Genomic DNA, 19,718 nt, shown 5'->3' on the forward strand with positions numbered 1-19,718 from the left:
ACAAATACATCCCAGTCCTCCTTACCCCCCGGGCACACGCTGCCTGAGTCTTGGCAAACCTCCTGACAGTGTTCATACGCAAACACACACACTATCCTCACACTCACATTAGATCCCCCAATCTCTCCCGTACCCACGTCCCTGCCCCCACTAGGCCCAGAGTTGCTCCAGGGTAGACAAACACACACTAACTCTCTCATCAATTCACATCTAATGCCGTCTAAATATGGAACAGGCTGTGGTGAAGAAGATGGGGAGAATGGGTAGTAGGCAGAGCGGCTACAAAGTTAATGAAAATAAAGCGGCAAAAGATTGATATTTCACGTCAGTGCATCAGTTTACATGATGAAACACAGCAGATGCAATATGAGTATTCCCTCGGTGTCAGAAATCACTCCTGTTCTGGTTCATTGGATAAGACAGGTTAAAATTGATGTTTTGCTTTCGCTCATAAAGGTTGGAACAACATGTAATGTTGCCTGGTCTCAGTATTCACTTTTACACGGTACTCAAAAACACTCAAGACTGTCCAGCAGCATTTCCTAAAAAAATGTTGGGATATGGCCACAGTGGTGTTTAACCTGCTGTTGAGAAACAAGAACTTTGTTTGACTCACCTTTGAGTGTTGAGAAAATTAGTTTTAAATTTGTGGTCAGTGAAGTGCCGAGAGCTCTTTGCAGGCTCTCATCCCTTGCACTGTGTGCCAAACCATCATGTTTTTAGTCCACTTTAAAGTAATATGAAACACAACTAGCAGTTAAGCGAACTGGTCTAGACAAAGGTCGCTCTGAAGCAGAGAAAATAATGTGAGAGAACATGGGTTTTTTCCTTTTTTTTTTCCCATCATTTGGAAACCTATTACAGTCTCCTGAGAATAACAAAATCAAAGTGCTTTACTGACCACCACCATGGCTCAATCTGGCAAGGTTCTTCTACAGAAAAACAGAAGCTGGTCTATAGTCTATAGACACCAAATGAATAGAATAGACGCTCAGCAACTCGTCACGCTGCCGGTGTTTGTAGCAAAGTGTGAATACACGGCGCTCCCATTGTAAAGAATTCAAAAAAGGAAGAAATGTTAACATAGTGGTTGTGGCGGTTGCTTTCCCTAATGTGAATATCATCCACTACTGGTACATGAATATTATTAGGAGTTGAGTCCAGTTGGTTGGCATTCAACCACTACAGAAAAAGACACTGCAACAAGATGACTAAATTAAAAGAGCGGCATTCAACACCCTCTCCACTGCAAAACTATACCAGGAAAGCCCATTGTTATTAATAATACTGTACGGGGAAAGGTAATTTGAAATTAATGGAACATAGACTGTATATAACAAGTGGACATAGTCACCGTGGTGTCACTCATTGGTTTGTGGACTGGCGTTTTGAAGCCTCGAGTTCGACATTTTGTCCGTCGCCATCTTGGTTTTTTGCAACCAGAAGTGACACGAGAGGGTGGAGCTAAGTATAACCGAACGCTGAATAAGACAATTTTAAGTGACCAAAATGTTATAATTAACTTTCATGAACTGGAAAGACTCTGTGAAAGGGTTAAAGTTGTAAGACAAAAACACGGACAACTCCCAGACCAGACAACGCCGTGGTAGCGACCTGTCAATCACAAGGTTGGCTGAAGTTTTGTAATGTAGTGCAGTGTACGTGTGTTGGTTTGCCCGCTTGTTTGCTACTGCTGGAGGTTCGTGCTTCACTTTGTTTGCACTATATTCACAAAATACTTCACCTTCATCTTTCAAAGTTAGTTAATAAGTTATGAAATCCAAAATGCAACGCATTCTGTCATTAAAGATGAAATGATTGATCATCATTGTGCCCTTGCAATAAGAAACCATAACATTGATAAAACCATGCAAAACTAGATTTCTTTTCTTTTTTTTTAAAATCAGTTCAGAATCATAAAATATAGGAATCAATCCAATATGTCAGCCAACCCTAACCCTAACCCAAGTCATTGTGAAGCAAAAACTGCAAAATGCAAATGGGCATACAGAGGTAAACTACTAGAAGCTTTCTCACCACCACTTTGTGTCACATTTAAATATCAATAAATCAGGGTAAAATCACAGTAATTAGTTTGCTTTTTCGAAACAAACAGATGGGTTCTGTTTGTTTGCCTCAGTAGGTCTTTACGCTGCATTTTACATTGGATGAAACCAGGTCACATTTTACAGGAATTCTCTGTTGTATTACTTTATGGCTGTAAGGGAGATTATCAGACAGCCTTCTAAAAGTAATTTACAGCTTTATTGCACTTCCACTAATCTAACAAGGATGTCTCAACTTTGTGTTTTCCATCCTTACTGACAGGTTGCTTATTTACTATAATCAAGAGCTGCTATCACTTCCTATCTTTCTCTGTCCTCTTCAATAAACACACAATGTAAAAAACAGCAGTGAAAGGGAAGGTGGTGATAAGTAGCAGCATTTAATGTCCATCATTGTTTATGAGGAGATGATGAATTGCAGTGAAGTGGCACTGTAGTGTCTGGGATATTTTTCTCTTTCTTGTCTACACAGAAAAAAAATATTTGATGCCAAACAGACTACATTTTTAACCTCAAGACAGAAATAATGGATGGTCCCCAAGCCAGACTGCCCTCTTACTCCCACGGCGTACCATGAGTCGAACAAAACCCCACACAAGCAAACATGTGCGCACTAGTAGGCACTAATGATGGTTGTGTGCCAGTTTTGACAGCCGTGTTTGTGTGAAACTGAATGTGTGACAGCATCATTCCACCTAAAAGAAAACGCTATAACCACCGACCATCCCCATCTCACAAGACAGAGAGACCTGAAAATGACAGCAGTCTGTTGGAAGGTCACAGCCTGTGCACTACATATCCATTTGAGCTTTTTGGCATGGCGATCTGCTATGATAATGGCCGCCCGGAGGGGGAACTCTCTGGATGGATGGAGCTGTTTTAATCTCAGAGTGGCAGACCTCTGTGACCTTGTCAGGAGGTGTCCTAGGTCTGGGTGAGTGACGAGACTCTCCACAGGCGCGGCACATAGCGGGGGAGCATGGCTCGCCTCTGATGCAGTGGAGAGTGGTGGGAAGAGAAAGATGAGGCAGGGAATGAGAGCTCACTCCACAGGTTCGGAAACAACAGAGAAAGAAGAAGCTGCAGAGAGACGCAGGATGAAGTCGGGTATGTACGTCAGAAATAAGATATCCAAGTAAAGCAGCCTATTAAACGGCCAAAAGAAGTTATTGGTATGCAACTGATGGCTTCCTGGCCACTTTCAAACAGCATGCCATCCATTTTTCACTGACACCACCAGCAGGTGCTGTTCAAAAATGACTGAAAGACAAAAATGGGAGATGAGAATATAGAATGCAGGACACAAACAGCTAACCACACTAGCAACAAGCAGAAGTGGTGTATTTAAACCTTTTTAGAACATATTATGCATACAAATGGATAGATGAGAGGCAGATTATGCTCCAGGAGGGGGTTTGAAAAGTTTCTGTGGACACTTACGCCATGAATCTGGGTCGACTCCAGCTGTCATCAACAATGATGAAGTGAGCTACCAACTTTTCAGAGCCGCTTTTCAAGCCAGTAGGGGGTGAGCGTTTGATACAAACAAAGGTTGTTGGTAATAATATTCTTTTAGTCGCATCACAGTGATGCAAGTACCTAAGAAGAAACCTAAGAAAGGAGGTATATACAGTATATAGAGAGCTGAAGTCCCTCCCCTTCCGGTGTCCCCCACGGGGACCTTATTTCAGAAAAAAATATGTACAGTAGTCAACGGTAAGAGACAAATAATTTTTGATCCCGTTTGAATTGTGGAATAAATCACACATATGATGTTTGTCAAGATAAGAAAGATGCCTTTTTCATGCAGACAAGCGCTCCGCGAGTAAACGGCAGGTGCTATGCGTGGAAACCATGGAAACAGCAACTGTGCCGGTACAACGGTGTGCTGTTGTATCCCTAATCACAGCTTGATTTGTTGACACATGTTGCAATGCTGTTTCACTTTCATTAACATTACGAGATGGGGCGATTGCGCTGCATTCATGTGGTGTTGGAATAATCGGAAATACGGAGTCCCGAGTGCTAAAATTCACATGAATTCCCCCTCAAGTCGGAACAGCAACTCAAAACTTCAAAACTTTTGTCAACATTTACAAATTATTCTGCAGCATCTTCACCATTTAAATAAATAATTTGCTATACATGATGTCAAGTGTTTCTTATTTCTTTCTACACCATACCACTTGAATCGTGTGTTCAGGGATGCATGAAGCTGGGGGTGGGAGGAGAATAATATCAAGCGATGAAGGTCGGGGTAGCCCAGTAGTACCGGCAAGACCTTCAATCTACTTTCACTCCTGCTACTATTTTTTCACGCACAAATGAAATGTTATCTTACCTGATGTGTTTTATCCAGCAACTCCTGGTCTTTTTATCAGTTGGGAAGAGTCCCATGGTGGTCCAATGGAAGCCTATCTGTAACAGTGAAAGTGAATTTCAGCATTTTCAGTTGGTTTTCATTTGACATGTTACATATATTTGAGAGCATGTATACATAGCAGAATACTTGGAAAGTACTACTTGAGACTCTGTATACTGTGATTATCCATTCTGAATATACAGCAAACACACACACACACACACACACACACAAGCAGAGTACTCTTTTTAATTCACTTCAGCACTTTCCCCCAAAGAGTTGTGGACTGCAGTACTGAAGCCAAGACTTTCTCATCCCCACAAAGTCGCAGCAAAATTCATGCAGTGCATAAGTAATGTCTGTCTGGTAACCTGGCAACTCTCAGCCATGATAAGAATGATGTTCAACCCAATCAATTTATGAAAAACTTAATTTGCTTCTGAAACACTCAGATGTCCATATTGAGCAGTTTTGAGGACACGTTTAAACCTGTGAAAACAATGTCAGATCCACTCCTGAGACCATAATGGAGCAGAAGACATGCAGCTCTTCTGGTTTGGCAATGGGTCAGTGTGACATGAGGATGTTATGGTATGCCAGATGGATGGAAGGGTCAGTTATTAAAATATTGACTGATGGTTGTATTATACACAGCAGCACAGTTTGCCCACAGTGATACATCACATCCTCTGTCCTTTAACGCAACGTCATTCACCCAGTTCAATCAATGACCATCTAGCCCACTGGCTCCCAACCTTGGGGTGCCGACCCCCACTAGGAGTCACCAAAGCTTCTTAAATCTGTCATTTTCTGCAGCATTGTTGGGTGGATGGGTCAATGAGAGGAGAGGCGAGTGACTCATGTTTGTTCCCTTCAACCATTCAAATCTCTCTGAGCCACTGGTTACCGTGTTGGCGGTGTTGTATCCGTCTCCTGGCACAGCTGCTGCACCAGGGCGCCGACAGTTTAGCGGTTGGGTTGTGTGTGTTGTCGCTGTCTCCCACCTGTGTCTATGCTGGCAGGTTGGGTTTGGCATACAGTGAGAAACAATTTGGCCTCTCCCTGGGTTCATGTTTCACACTTTGAAACGGCCTGCCTCAGTCTAGAGAAGTGCTTATCCTAACTGTGCAGACTGACCATTATGACGATGTCTCAAGTTGTTTAAGGCCATTGCAGGAAGGAGAGAATACTTAGCCAACCATCACACAATCTTTAAACCTCCCCCCACTGATAGCATACTGTAAAAAAAAAACATAACAATAAACCATTAGTTTCCAACACCTGCGTCAGAGCCTGTTATAAGAGACAAGCTTAAACAAACGTGGGTGGCCATGTACTGGACTCTGGTAGAAAACATTATGTCTTACAGCACATGTATTTCCTCTCTTGGCAAGCATGATAGTAATTTGGATTTACTGATTGCCTTTCTGAGAAACATAATCATTTACCATAACTCAGTAATTACTGCTGATTACTGAAAACTGAAAGCAATCAATTTATGTTATTTCCAGTGTCAGGGTTTTGCTCAACACATGCTCACATGATTGACTCTGGCCGATCAACAACAGAGAATCCAATTCACACAACTATCAATAATGCAGCAGTTATAGTAATCAATATGATGTTAATGTCTATAATGTTGAGATAATCATATGCTGTGCTGTCCTTCACAATCGCGAGGCATGTACTTTTTCTTTGCATTGAGAAATAATTACAGGAACACAGTGAGCGAATGGTAATGAGTTCAGAGAAATCAAGTCACAACTGCGGCTGCATGCTAATCTGATCCAGGTGCTTAACTTCACATTGACTGGCGCCTGATCCACGTGTTTGCAGAAAAAGAACAAGAGTAGGCAGTCAACTGCATGCAGCTTGTATCTGCTCTTTGAAAGTGACTAATCTCGTTAGGGAGGGCTGGGAAAACATTGCTTTAACTCCCTATAAAAATACATTTACAATTGATGCTGAATTCCAAAGTATTGCTGTGATTGCCGGTGTATTCTCTGCTGAATGCGCTTGCTTGACTTCATTTAAATATGAGATCTACAGATTGCAATCTTTGCTCAACCGACTTTCTTGTGTTTTTGCCCACTTAATCCTTTCCTGGGTCAAGGGCAGACATATCCCAGCATGCACAGAGTGGAAGGCAGGGTCACACCATGGACAGGTTGCTGGTTAATTGCAGGGTCAACACAATTAGAAACCTCATTCACTCCTGTGGACTATTAAGTCTGTGGGAGAAACTTGGCGGGGGGGATGAGAGTCAATTTATGAATATTCCACTATAATTCTCGTTTACATGCAGCCGTGCATACTCTGATTACCGGTAGCAGACTTGACCGACCATGCGAACAGAGCCTCCCTCTTCCATTCCTTCAACCACCTTCTTGAAAAGGTTGGCGTTGCAATATTTGCGCATATCCAAAAAAACTGGTGATATCCAAGGCTTTCATAATGTCTAAAAGTAGGTGTGTTTCTCCTTTTGACCAGAAATGTGGGCTTTTCTTTTGGGCATGCGTCAAACAAACACCAGACTTTCAACCAGGAGACCGGTGTTGGTGTCCCGCGTGAAACTAAAAGTACCGTCGACTTATTTTGTCACGTCAGTCTTTAGTCACATGATTCGTTAGTATTGTCAGCCCTGTGAGTCGCTAGACAGTGAAGTAAACGTCAACCACGACCGTTTCCTAACCCTAACTAAGTGGTGGTTTTGCCTTAACCTACCTTCCTGTGAAAACGGAAGTTTATTTTGAAAGGACACTATGCATGTAACGAGCGTATATTGACATGCTGTCCCCGGTCCGTCCAAATCTAACTTAAGAGGGGTACCCCATGCGTCCGTCTCCGATGCCGAGGGGCACTGATTAAGCGGCGGTATTTGACGAGTTGGGAGTGAGAATGTGTTGCTGTGGCTGTATTTTGATCGTTTCTTACTTGACAGGCAAGGTGACCAAGTAAACTTCATGCATTTAACTTAAGAGAAAAGATCATGCATCTACCACTCAATGTTCAGACCACCTTGTTTAGACCAGCTCAATTCTCCTTTATCCCCTGATCACCATATTTCTCTCCCGTCTCTCCTTTGTCCTTCTGTCTCTGTGTCCTTTTCCTCAGGTATCTCGTGGGGACTTGAAGCTTAAAGATTGCGACAATGAGACAACCGCCCCGCCCTCGGTCTCACCTCCCTGAGTACCCCCATCCATTCATCCTCCATCCAGCCCACCCAACTTTCATTAATTTGAAAAATGCCATCACACCCCCGCTTTCCAGATAAAATTACTCAGTAATCTGTTGAATCGCTTGAAGATCAGCACAACACCAGACACACATGTCAGAAAATTGATCTATTTTGTTTTAAAATGCAAATAACAAAACACAGGTATAGCTGTTATAATATATAGATCCATCTGTAACAAAACACACTGATGGAGGCCATCCATCAGCGTGAAACTCATACATAAACATTGGATAAGTTTAGAAGCACAGCCAATTTTCTTGAACGGCACAAGCCTTCATGTTTATGCAAACATGTGGCACGATTCCATATCTGTACATTATGTATGGCACGTCACTAATGAGCAACAGCAGGAACTCCCCACTCTGCATGCGTCGTTCGCTACTCCGCTTCCAAATTTCATTCGTTCTGCTCAAGGTTAATTGTTTTCTAGGGCAGACGCAAATGGCTTGTAAGTAGCATGTTCATGCAGCTGTTGGTACATGCTCATGTGTGTTTGCGTGTGTTTGTGTGCACATCTACCGCCGTCAAACCAAATCTGCATCACAATTAATGTCAAATCGTAAATAAAATAGGCGAGCATATGTTTACCCACCTCTTGTGAGTACACAGTATGTACACACACACACACACAAATGCATTCTGTAAGTAAACGCTCAGCTGTGTTTTCGCATGAATAAACAATCAGTCCACGTCAATCAGTCAAACAGAGACACAAATAAGCACACGTTACTATCAGCAGTGATGAGGCCAGTGTGAAACCAGTAGTGAGGATCTCCAGGTTAGAGACCGAATTTTGATGGCAGTTCATCCACTCGCATAAATACTATGAATTGTACATTCAACCACCATCACAGTGTTACGTTTGGTCATGTTTTAAATGTATTCTAGTGTCCCATTTAAAACTTTCCCTACTATTAAACAACTCATAGTTAACCAACTACATGCCGGAGGTCATTTGAAGGCAAGATTGGAAATTAGCACCAGCCACCAGCCAAATGCTGGTAAAATATGCAAGTAGCTGCTAGATTTGCTTCAATCACCAGCCAAAAAAACAATGGTAATCTATTGAGTGGCTGGTAGATTTTGGAATCCAACAGCCATAGTGGCAGATGGACAAAAAAGTTCATTTCCAACACTTGTTGGAGGTCATGACATCTTACGAGCAGGTTCGAACAACAAGCCCCCCGAAGAAAAACTCCCTCTTGAATGACATAAAAGTGTTTCTTGATGTAATGCCACTATCGAATGGGACAACATTCTTTGTCAGTGCCTTACAAAACCGTTACAAAAAATAAATTTTTATGATCTGACAATGCTATGTTTAAGGTTTGGTTGGTTTGGAAAACATTGTGGTGGGTTAAAGAGTACCTATTATGCTTTTGTGCTTTTTCCCTTTCCTTCAGTGTGTTATATAGTTTTTTTTGTGCATGTAAGAGGTCTGCAAAGTTACACAGCCAAAAGTCCCAAAGGGAGTTACTCTCCCCCACAGAAACACTGCTCCTGAACTGCCTGAAACTACACTACTTCATAAGGTTAGGAAACATTTGTCGTCATGGTTACAACAATAAACACTTGGCTGGTTGAGGTTAGGATAAACTCTCTTATTTGTCACATTTACCTGCATGGGAAAATCGTCTTTATATACTGTATCTCTGTAGATGACTGGGAGCAGACTTGACTTTTGGCCAAAACCGAAATTATTAATACCAGGTGCTAACTGATACAGTATAAATGGCCGTTCAGGACATCGTAGCTGTTAAGTTAGACCATTTTAATCCAATATTCCTGGTAACGCTATCAAAAGTATTGAAGAAGAACAGATACCCTTTTTCATTTATACGAGTGTCAGAATTTAAGTGATTTGTTCTAAGTTAAAGGAACAGTGTGTAGCGTTTCGGGGGATCTATTAGCAGAAATGGAATAGAATATTCATAACTATGTTTTCATTAGTGTATAATCACCTGAAATTAGGAATCGTTGTGTTTTTATTAGCTTAGAATGAGTCCTTCATATCTACATAGGGAGCAGGTCCTCTTCAAAGAGTCCGCCATGTTGTTTCACCATGTTTCTAGAAAACAGACAAACCAAACACTGGCTCTAGAGAGAGTCTTTCATGTTTTTACGTTAGCTGAAGGCCACTGTAGTTCTCCGACACACTTGTGAAACTGCGATAACGCGAACCGCAGAGTGCAAAACCGTGGTACCGCAAGCCGTCGTCTGACTTCTGTTGCTCCTAAAGTAGTGTTTTTATGGTAAGGATGGCCTCTGAGCGAGACGTACGGCGTTGCCACTGTTTTGCATTCGGCGACTTGGAAAGGGAGGAGTAAGCGGAGCAATAGGTTGCGATCTGCAACCATAGCACTAGGTGTCACTAAATCCTACACACTGTCCATTTAACAAACAAAAACCCAATAAACATGTTTGGGGGAAAAGACACACACAATCCAACATACATATTGAGATGATAGATGTATCAACTCAGTCCTTTCATTGACAAAACTTCTGCTTTTACAAAATGGATCCTTTAAATTTAAAAGACAATTAATGCTCAACTTTAAGATATACAGCATAAAGATGCAGTTTTTCATGTAGCCTCTCCGTCCTAGCAGCACTCATCTTTTAATCAACCACCTTTGTTTCACTGGATTGCCTGGAGAGCTGTTATCAAACACTCTGGAATGAAAAGCCTGTATATTACAGGAGAGAAACTGGGCCATACGTGTAGGTGCTATACAGCCTGAGGGCCACTGTATGCTATGAGAGGAAAATCATGCTGAATAATCAAAATCACTGAAAGCTAACGGCCTTACATGTGAGAAAATGTTTATTGCAGCTATACATTATATGAAACGTTTGATTCCCAAGTGTGAGTTAGTGGCATTTGGCGTTCAAAAGGAAATGAAAAGTTTATAAATACTGTATAGTGATATTTATTTCATCAGGGAGCCTGAATCTCCCCACAAAATGTGATGAAAAACAGGAATGTGCTAGACAGAGTGGAAGTTAGAGAGTAAAATCAGCTCCGTACTCCATGTTCAATATTACACTTCCAAATCGCATTTGTTCCACTGAAGGTTAATTGCAATCCGGGGCAGACACAACTGGTTTTGTAACAGCGTGTACTTGCGGGTAGTTAGTGTTTGTTTGTGGGTGTGTGTATGCCTGTCTGTCACACTAAATCAGCGTCACAATTAATGTCCAATTGCAAGTAAAATTGACACCGGGGTGTGTGTCCTTCTCCTATTAATACACACACACAGATATGAAGGCAGTTTACCATCGGCAGGATTGCCTGGAGCAATTATTAAGGCTGTTATGGCCCTAGTTGTGACTGGCACAGTGGAGCTCCTGTTTGGAGACCTAATCGACAGGTGAACTCTTTTATTATTTTTTACTGCTGGGTAGTCAAACAAATAAATACACGCAGGCAAGCATGCACACACACACACACACACACACACAGGGCCCAGGCTGCCATGGCAGACCTGACAAGCCGCCTACCCTCTGGTTCCCTGCCAGGTCAGACTCGTTAACTGTTTTCAACAGCCATTTACAGCCACTTAGTGCAGGAAACAATTCCCTCACTCGCTCTCTCCATCCCTCCCGTACCTCCCTCTATCACTGACTGGTTCGCTCTCTTGCTCTCTCTACCACTCTTGTGTGTTTTATGACAGGCTGACTGGCCATTTAGCGAAGCCTATTAGGGTCCCATTGTCTTGCGGGAGCAATGGCCAGTCAAACCAGCGCGGCCTAATCAGAGTGCAGGGAATTCATCACAATCATAAGGGAAGAGAGCTGTTGATGCCACTTGTTTTTCTCTCACGCTGCTCAAGAGGCAAAAACACACACACAGCTCAACTACATAGCTCCACGGAGAGAGAGATAAAACAGTAAATTGTCAGCGCCCATTCAACTCACGCAATCATAAATATACAACTGCTACACTAACACAACTTGTTAGCAATCACATTTAAGCTGTTAGATAAGCAATTGTTCCTGAATTCCTTCATGATACGCAGGTCATAGAGGGACGAATTAACATATGTGAGTGTGGCTATTGAAGCTAAGCAGAATTTCTTCAGCGCTAGCCGCCACATCTGGCACTTAAATTGATTTGATCATGCCAATCGGTCACACAGGCAGTCAGTTAGTCATTTACACAGATTAATTGCTGTGAAGCCAGACAGGACAGCGAATCAGGTCAGCGAAGTGCCAAGAGAGCAAGTCTGTAATACGTGAACAAGACAGGAACACAAAAACTGAATAAAAACACATGGGAGTCATGTAGAGAGTCAACATGCTAATAAAACAGCCGGTCTATTCTTAATTCAGGCATCAAGACATCTGTTTAATCAACTGAGTTTGATCTGATTTGACAAATAGATGAATTAAAAACTCAAATATAGCCAAATGCGGAATAAAAGTGGAGCCGACAAGCCCGTTTGTCTTGGTTTTAATTACAGGATGCTCAATTACTTTTCATTACTAATGTAATTTGTCCCCTAATTTGGTTAAATGAGCTCTGAACTTGGGGATGGAAACCTTTTCGTTTAATTGCCTGGAAAACAGAGAGACTTTTTAGATTTTGTGGAAGATTTAGAACAGCTGAACACATTACGGAGTGATCATTTGTTTTATTTTGGCTTTTATGTCAAGAAGTTTGTTAAAAATCGATGCGATGGTAAATTATGAAGATATGCAGAGTTATCACAATTTTTCATTACTGTCCTATTCCAAACAACAACTCACAAGTCAGACAACTCACCGGGATTAGGTGAATACCAAACATGTAAAGAGTAGCTGATATTTGGCATCAAGGCTCTGACCTCATCACACGCCACATGGTCTCAACCTAGTACAGCACAGCGACATTCATACACTTCCTTCCAAAACAGATACACACCCCAACACCAGTTATTATGTAGAATCTATGTGGGTCAAACACCAACTGCCATGTTGCTATTATCAATCAGAGCACTTCCAATCATTGTGGGAAATATCTAGTGAATGGAGACATGTGTCATACAGTGTGAGCATAAAAGTTGCAGGTTCTGGCCGTGCAGAAAGCTCAGTCAGTACTAGAAATCATACAATCAACATCATCATAAAACCATAGTACCCATCTGAAAATGGGTTCTATGGTTACCCACGAGTCTCCCCTTTACAGACATGCCCACTTTATGATAATCACATGCAGTTTTGGGCAAGTCATAGTCAAGTCAGCACACTGACACACTGACACACTGACAGCTGTCATTGCCTGTTGGGTTTGGGTTTGCCATGTTATGATTTGAGCATATTTTTTATGCTAAATGCTGTCCCTGTGAGGGTTTCTGGACAGTATTTGTCATTGTTTTGTGTTGTTAATTGATTTCCAATAATAAATATACACATACATTTGCATAAAGCAATCATATTTGCCAACTCCCATGTTGACGAGAGTATTAAATATGTGACAAATCTCCCTTTAAGGTACATTTAGAACAGATACAAAATTTGTGATTAATTTGCGATTAAACCACTCTACCCACTGAGCTACAGCCGCCCCCCAGTTAACCCAGTTAGTCACCATTTAACACAATGGACAAGATTAAGAAAAATGCACAAAGTCTGCCTAGCTTCAGACAAATCATTTATGCAGAAAATAATCAACTTAAGCACAATAAATCACTAAGCAAGTCATAATTAATGACTTGGAGCAGACAGTTTCAAATTATGAAATGTTATGTAACATTGATAAGCAGTAGATGACCATCAGGACATCAATATAAACCTTAAGGTTTGTGAGCTGACACATTTCTGTAGTGCTTAAGAAGTATGTGAATAAAATGTGAATATGACAAAGCCAGGCTGATATGTCAATAAAGCCAAAGCTACAGCCAAATAATTGTGAAAAAGTGAATGGTTTGTGTGCAAGATAACATGTTTACATCCCTAATGTCAATTACCCTTGGCTACAGACTTGAAGAGCCAGCAGGAAACGGTCCAATGAAAAACAATGGCAACAACCAAGGAGGAAATTTCACCACTAACAGCATCAAATGAATAAAAGCATCATAATTCACATGCCAAATAACCACCTAAAGAAAAGCTAGCAAAGGCAAACTTAGTTAGTTGAGTCACTGTTTGAAATTAAAAGGCCTTTTTCATGTCAGACATTTTGACATGTAGGAAAACCACAGGTGTACAGCACAGTAATTAGCCTAGTTTTAACAGCAGGGTCTGAAATGAACCTTTTTCCTCACCTGCCACTGTGGCAGGTCACTGAACATTTCTACCGGCCACTAATTTTTTTTGTCTGCCACTTTTGAAATCTGGGTAGAACACTTTAAAATTGTAAACACTGAGTCAGTGGTACCAGACTGTAGAATTATGGAATATATCATGTAACCTTAATCCATGACTGTATTTGTTAACACTTTATTTTACAGGTCCACAAATTTCATGGTAATTAGGTGATAAATAGCAAGTTACCTATTTGAAATTTCTATGGAATTACTGCCAAATTACCCCAATATTTACCTCAAAATGTATGAAAATGATTTTATTATAAACATAATTTAATAATTATATGCTAAAATAGTATATAATGGTTAAAATAGGGCCCTCAGGCACTGCTCTTCATCTTCATCAAAGCTAATAGAAGACACTTCTGATCACCATTGTGTGACTTATTGTCTACACAAATGTAACCTGGTAACTAATGCCATGATTCAGGAGGATGTTTTAAGAAATTTCAAAGAAGTTATTTGCTAATTATCATCTATTTAAAAGCAGACATGGAAATAAAGCAAAACAATTAACCTTGGATTCTTTTCCTGGAAATATATTAAATAAATTACCAGCTATTGAGAAATATAATTATTAAATAATGTTTATAATAAAGTAATTTTTGATCAATTTAGAGGTAAATATTGGGGTAATTTGGCAGTAATTCCAAAGAAATTTCAAATAGGTTACTTGCTAATTATCACCTAATTACCATGAAATTTGTGGACCTGTAAAATGAAGTGTCATAATATATTTAATTTAGGCTTTAGAATTGCTTTTTAAAAATATTTCTTAATATAAGGAAATGACCTGACATGTTCACCTGCCACAGCCAACATTTACCCTGTTATTTGACAGGTGGCAGGTGCTTATTTCATTCCCTGTTTACCAGTTCATTAGCATTATGCACTCAAACATAGCAATAAATGGAAGTTGTTTAAGCCAGGTGGGCTCATAAAGTCGTGTCTAAATGGTAACCCTCGATTTGCAAACCTCTCGCGAGATGTTTTGGGTCAGGATATGTCGTCGGATAGCAAGTCTCGCGATACTTCTCGCAAATCTAGGGTAACAATCTAGACACGACCCCTAATAACAAAAACACCTGTTAGCTATGCTGTTAGCACAAGCAGCTAACTAACACTTACTTGGTGAAGCGACGTAGGTAGTTAGTGATTCCTGTGTCCACTCTGTGAAGAATAAATCCGTCTTTGGAAAAACAATTAACAGACCGAAAAACGTCCGACTTGACGAGCGTGTTTGAGGCCGACAGTTGATAAAGATAAATACCCAACAAGCGTTAACTAACGCCAGCTAGCTAATGAGCTGTGACGTAACAGCTGACAGACTTTTTTTTTTTTTTTTAAATGACAGTATCCATAGTAACAGCAGAACACATTAAACTCATTTACATACAGAAGAAGCATAGCAAAAACATAAACAAAGGGCTGTGCCAAATATAAAAGGACAACAGAAATTAAGCAAAACCAACATAAAATAAAAAAAAGATTAAAAAAAAAGACAACGCAGGAGTATGACAATAATTCCACTTAAAAACTTTAAAGATAATGCAGACATTCATTGTTTTCATTGCTTTTTTGTTTTGTGAGGAAGAAATTGTTGACAGATATAGATCCATTTCTTTCATAAATACAAAGAAGTTAGGCTTTTTTTTTTGTTAAATTTACACTTGTGAATGTGGAACTTTGCGAGAATTAAAATTAAATTAATAAGAAAAAATGCATTACTGTCTTTGTAGCAACCAAATACAATATTTCTATAGTACAGTGCAAAATTGGAGAAAATGTTAACAAGTATAAAATTAAATAATATAGTAATAAAATAAAATAGATAGATATTATAATATATATAAATATTTTTCTAATATGTACATATCATCTGTCACTTGCAATATAAATCTTACTCACTGTACACGCAGTAGGCCTATAGTCATCTTTTCATGAACATATCGTACATAATCATCCAGTCCATGTATATCCATTCAGTGTTTATTTCTTCACATTATTTTTATTGTTTACAATTTACAGAAAACTTGACTTGTAAATAGACGTTTTATTTCTTATTTCATTGTTGGGTCATTGGTGCTTTTAATGCCCCCGCGCCAGCAACAGCCATGGCTGGAGGCATTATGTTTTCGGGTTGTCCATCCGCTCGGTCCATTCTCGTGAACGCGATATCTCAGGAACGCCTGGAGGAAATTTATTCAAATTTGGCACAAATGTCCTCAAGGATGAACTGATTGGATTGGATTTTGGTGGTCAGAGGTCAAAGTCACTGTTACCTCACATCCATCCCACTCTTGTGAAAGCGATTTCTCAGGAACGCCTGGAGGGAAATTTTATTACATCTGGCACAGACATCCACCTGGACTTGAGGATGAACTGATTAGAATTTGGTAGACAAAGGTCAAGTTCACTGTGACCTCACAAAACACGTTTTTTGCCATAAGTCAAGAATTCATATGCTAATTATGACAATTTCACAGAAATGTCTAACAGGATATAATGATGAAGTGATGGCATTTTGGACAGACATGGATGTAAACAGCAACTTGACTGGTTGTCATTAATTCTAGTTATATATATTTGTATAACATTTATAGATACACCTATTTGTTCATATATCTGTGTACAAAGCAGTCCTGTTTTTTCTCTACCTTTATTGTCTAGCCTTGTTGTCATTGTCCCTAGCTGTTATTTCTCTTTCTGTTTAAGTACATTGACAGAGATGAAAACAACTGAGTCAAATTCCCTGTATGTGCACTTGGCAAATAAATCTGATCTGATTCAAACAACTAACAGCTTACCACGTCCAATGTGTTCAAATAGATCGATTTAGTTGGGTAGTTCAGGGCTTTTTTTCATCACCACCTCAGCCTAAAGAAGATCATCTACTTTATTGTTGAAAGGTGTTATTTATACAGTATGTCAAATTCATTTCACTAATACACTTGAAGGTCATTAAAGATCAATTGTGTCAGGTGGGTGTAATTTATTATGTATAGGCTATTACATTACCCAGAGATGTTATGAGTAACCTTTTTACGTGGCTGCTTTATGAGACTCAAATTGAATAAAACACACTATCAAGAGACAAAACGGTCAGATTAAATTAATGGAGGAAGACAGCTGGCAGCTTTCCCTCTTCTTGCAGAGCATGATAGGCCTGTAATTGAAAAAAGCAGGTTTGTTTCTAAGTAGGTTTGCTGGAAAGTCTGTTCTCTCCCATATCAAATGATTTATTCAAACTCATAGATGCACATAAATACCACCGGTACCACTGCTGTCTTTGTTGCACCCTCAGCAAGGTCACTTTTCTTTCCTTTCTTTTTGAGGGGGGATCAGTAAAATAAAATCTAGAGGAACTCCTCTTCCATCATTTAAGGAGGGGGTGTGCCTGTGTGATACTGTATTGATTGCTTATCTTTTAGTTTCCTGTTATTTGTTGCTTCCATAGCAAAGGTCACATCGTAGGTTCGGTTACAAAACGCCACCCCCTGCAGCTGATAAGGATTCATTTGTACAAAGGGTATGATTCATTCCCAAAAGTACATCAGCAGGGTGGTTGCTGCTGTAACAAAGCTTGATCCCAGGCCTGCTGTTGAATGGATAATATCAATTGTGGATATTAGATACTGGAAAACATCCTTAACTCAAAAGGATGCTGATAAAGCGTTGCATAAGTTTTCCAAAGGGCACAGAGAGCAGAACGTCCCACTGGGCACTGCTTATATAGTTCAGTATGTGTGATCAATCAAAAAGAGAACAGAGAGGGAATTGAATAATTCTTCTGTATACTTGTTTATACGTGTGTGTATGTGTATGTTCAAACTTCTGTGTGTGCGTGGGTGTGCACATGCTCGTGACTGCCAGTCATTTTCATTTAGAAAGAAATTGCATTTATGCAGTGTTTTTAGTAATTAGCATATTTTTCATTTGTGAAGTAACTGTGCTCCTCAGGCAATTACATCAAGGTCCACATTTATTTCACATATGGGACTACAGTATATTGCATTGATTTAGGGGAAAGGCACCGTTTTAGAAGCTCCAAAGCTCCAAGGGGGGGGTGACACAAGTGAGCTGTGATGCAACAGAAACAGGGATGACGCAAGTGGGAGATGAAGCAATATCTCATCTATTTTTAGTGTTTACTTTAAAATATGAGGGTATAAATACAAAAGCAAAGACATGAAACTACACCCTACAGGCAAAGATTTTTATGTGAGGAAAATATTCAGACTGAATCGCGTATGTTTTAACAGCTCTGTTGTTGGGGAAGAAAAAAATTTAACTTAAACTGCAGCCCAGAATATTAGCTCTGATGCTGCATGATAAACAGCGGTGGAATGTAACTAAGTACATTTAGACTAATACTGTAATTTTTTCATGTTTGTACTTTACTTGAGTATTTCCATTTTATGTAACTTTATACTTCTACTCCACATCTCAGAGGGAGATATTGTACTTTTTACTCCACTACATTTATTTGACAATATGAGTTACTACTTTGCAGATTCAGATTATTAATATAAAATATAAATCAACTAATAAACTATGTATTATCAAGTACATACATATCAAATATATAAAGTAGTTAAAATTAGCTTCACCTTTACCAGCTGCCACATTAAAGTGATGAACACATTAATGCATCAATAATTATAATACAATAATATATATTCTGCATAATGAGGAGTTTTACTTTTGGTACTTTAAGTATACTTTGATGTTAATACTTTTGTACTTTTACTTAAGATTTTGAACAAAAAGGACTTTTATTTCTAATAGAGTATTTTTCCACTTTGGTATTACTATATTTTTACTTAAATTAAAGATCTGTATACTTCTTTCAGCAGTGTAAATTAAAGAAAATGTGATTATCAAAAGAATCTAAATTCACAGGATCACTTAATGAATTCGCCTACATTATTTAAACCTCTCTAAATTAAAAAAAAGGCAGACACATAATTTTGTGTAGCAGAAAGACGCAATGTGGATTCCTCACAGACTACCTGACTGGTCAGCCACACTATGTCAGGCTGCAGACGTGTGCGTCAGACACCACACATCCTTTGGGGACAGTCTTGTCTCCTTTTCCTGTTCACCCTCTACACCTCCGACATCAGACACAACACTCAGTTCTCAGATGACTGCTATCGTGGTCTGTGTCAGTAGGGACCAAGAGGTTGAATACAGAGGTGTGGACAGGTTTTTTGTTGAGTAGTGTGGGTTGAACCGCCTGCTGCGGATCAACATCACTAAGAAAATTGAGTTTTTAGCCCAGATGTACAACTCAGAGACAGACAGTGTGAGTAAAAGTTCATAATAACTCGTGGTCCAAATCAGGCAGTCAGATAAAAATCTGATTCATATGGGCAAGCGGGGGGGTCATGCGGGCAAGTCAAACAAGCAGAACACATGGCTGGAGGTGGAAGCACAATAGGCAATCTGGCAAAGAGTGAATGGAATGGGCTGGTATATACAGTATATACAGCCAGCCTGTTCTCATTCCCAGGGCGTCAAATATTGATGCTTTGTCATGGCTGTCGGCATGAGATACCGGATACATATTTTTTTACTAATGATGCACTTTTTAATAATCAAAGTATATTTTAATCCACTTTTCAGATAACTGTTAACACACTAATAGTATATAAAAAAAAATTAAATTAAATTAAATTGTGTGGATAATACACTTTAAATATAATTTATTACAATTTTTCTAAAGCCTGAAAACAGAGCCAGGAGGTGCTGAAGTCTAGTTT

The 19,718-nt window shown here is 39.6% G+C and overlaps 1 long non-coding RNA gene across 5 annotated transcripts in view; it reads right to left on the reverse strand.

Moving 5' to 3' along the window:
- LOC141752843 (uncharacterized) overlaps nt 1-15,264 on the reverse strand; it is a 233,080-nt gene extending 217,816 nt beyond the window's left edge. For all 5 annotated transcript variants that reach the window (XR_012590349.1, XR_012590348.1, XR_012590350.1 and 2 more), the window contains exons 1-2: nt 15,082-15,264; nt 4,408-4,484 (exon numbers count right to left, since the gene is read on the reverse strand). This is a non-coding gene — a long non-coding RNA (uncharacterized LOC141752843). The remainder of the gene's footprint in view (nt 1-4,407; nt 4,485-15,081) is intronic.
- Between the last annotated feature and the right edge of the window lie 4,454 nt (nt 15,265-19,718).

This window comes from Sebastes fasciatus, chromosome 16 (assembly GCF_043250625.1).
Source record: "Sebastes fasciatus isolate fSebFas1 chromosome 16, fSebFas1.pri, whole genome shotgun sequence".
In the NCBI taxonomy this organism is placed as follows: Eukaryota; Metazoa; Chordata; class Actinopteri; order Perciformes; family Sebastidae; genus Sebastes; species Sebastes fasciatus.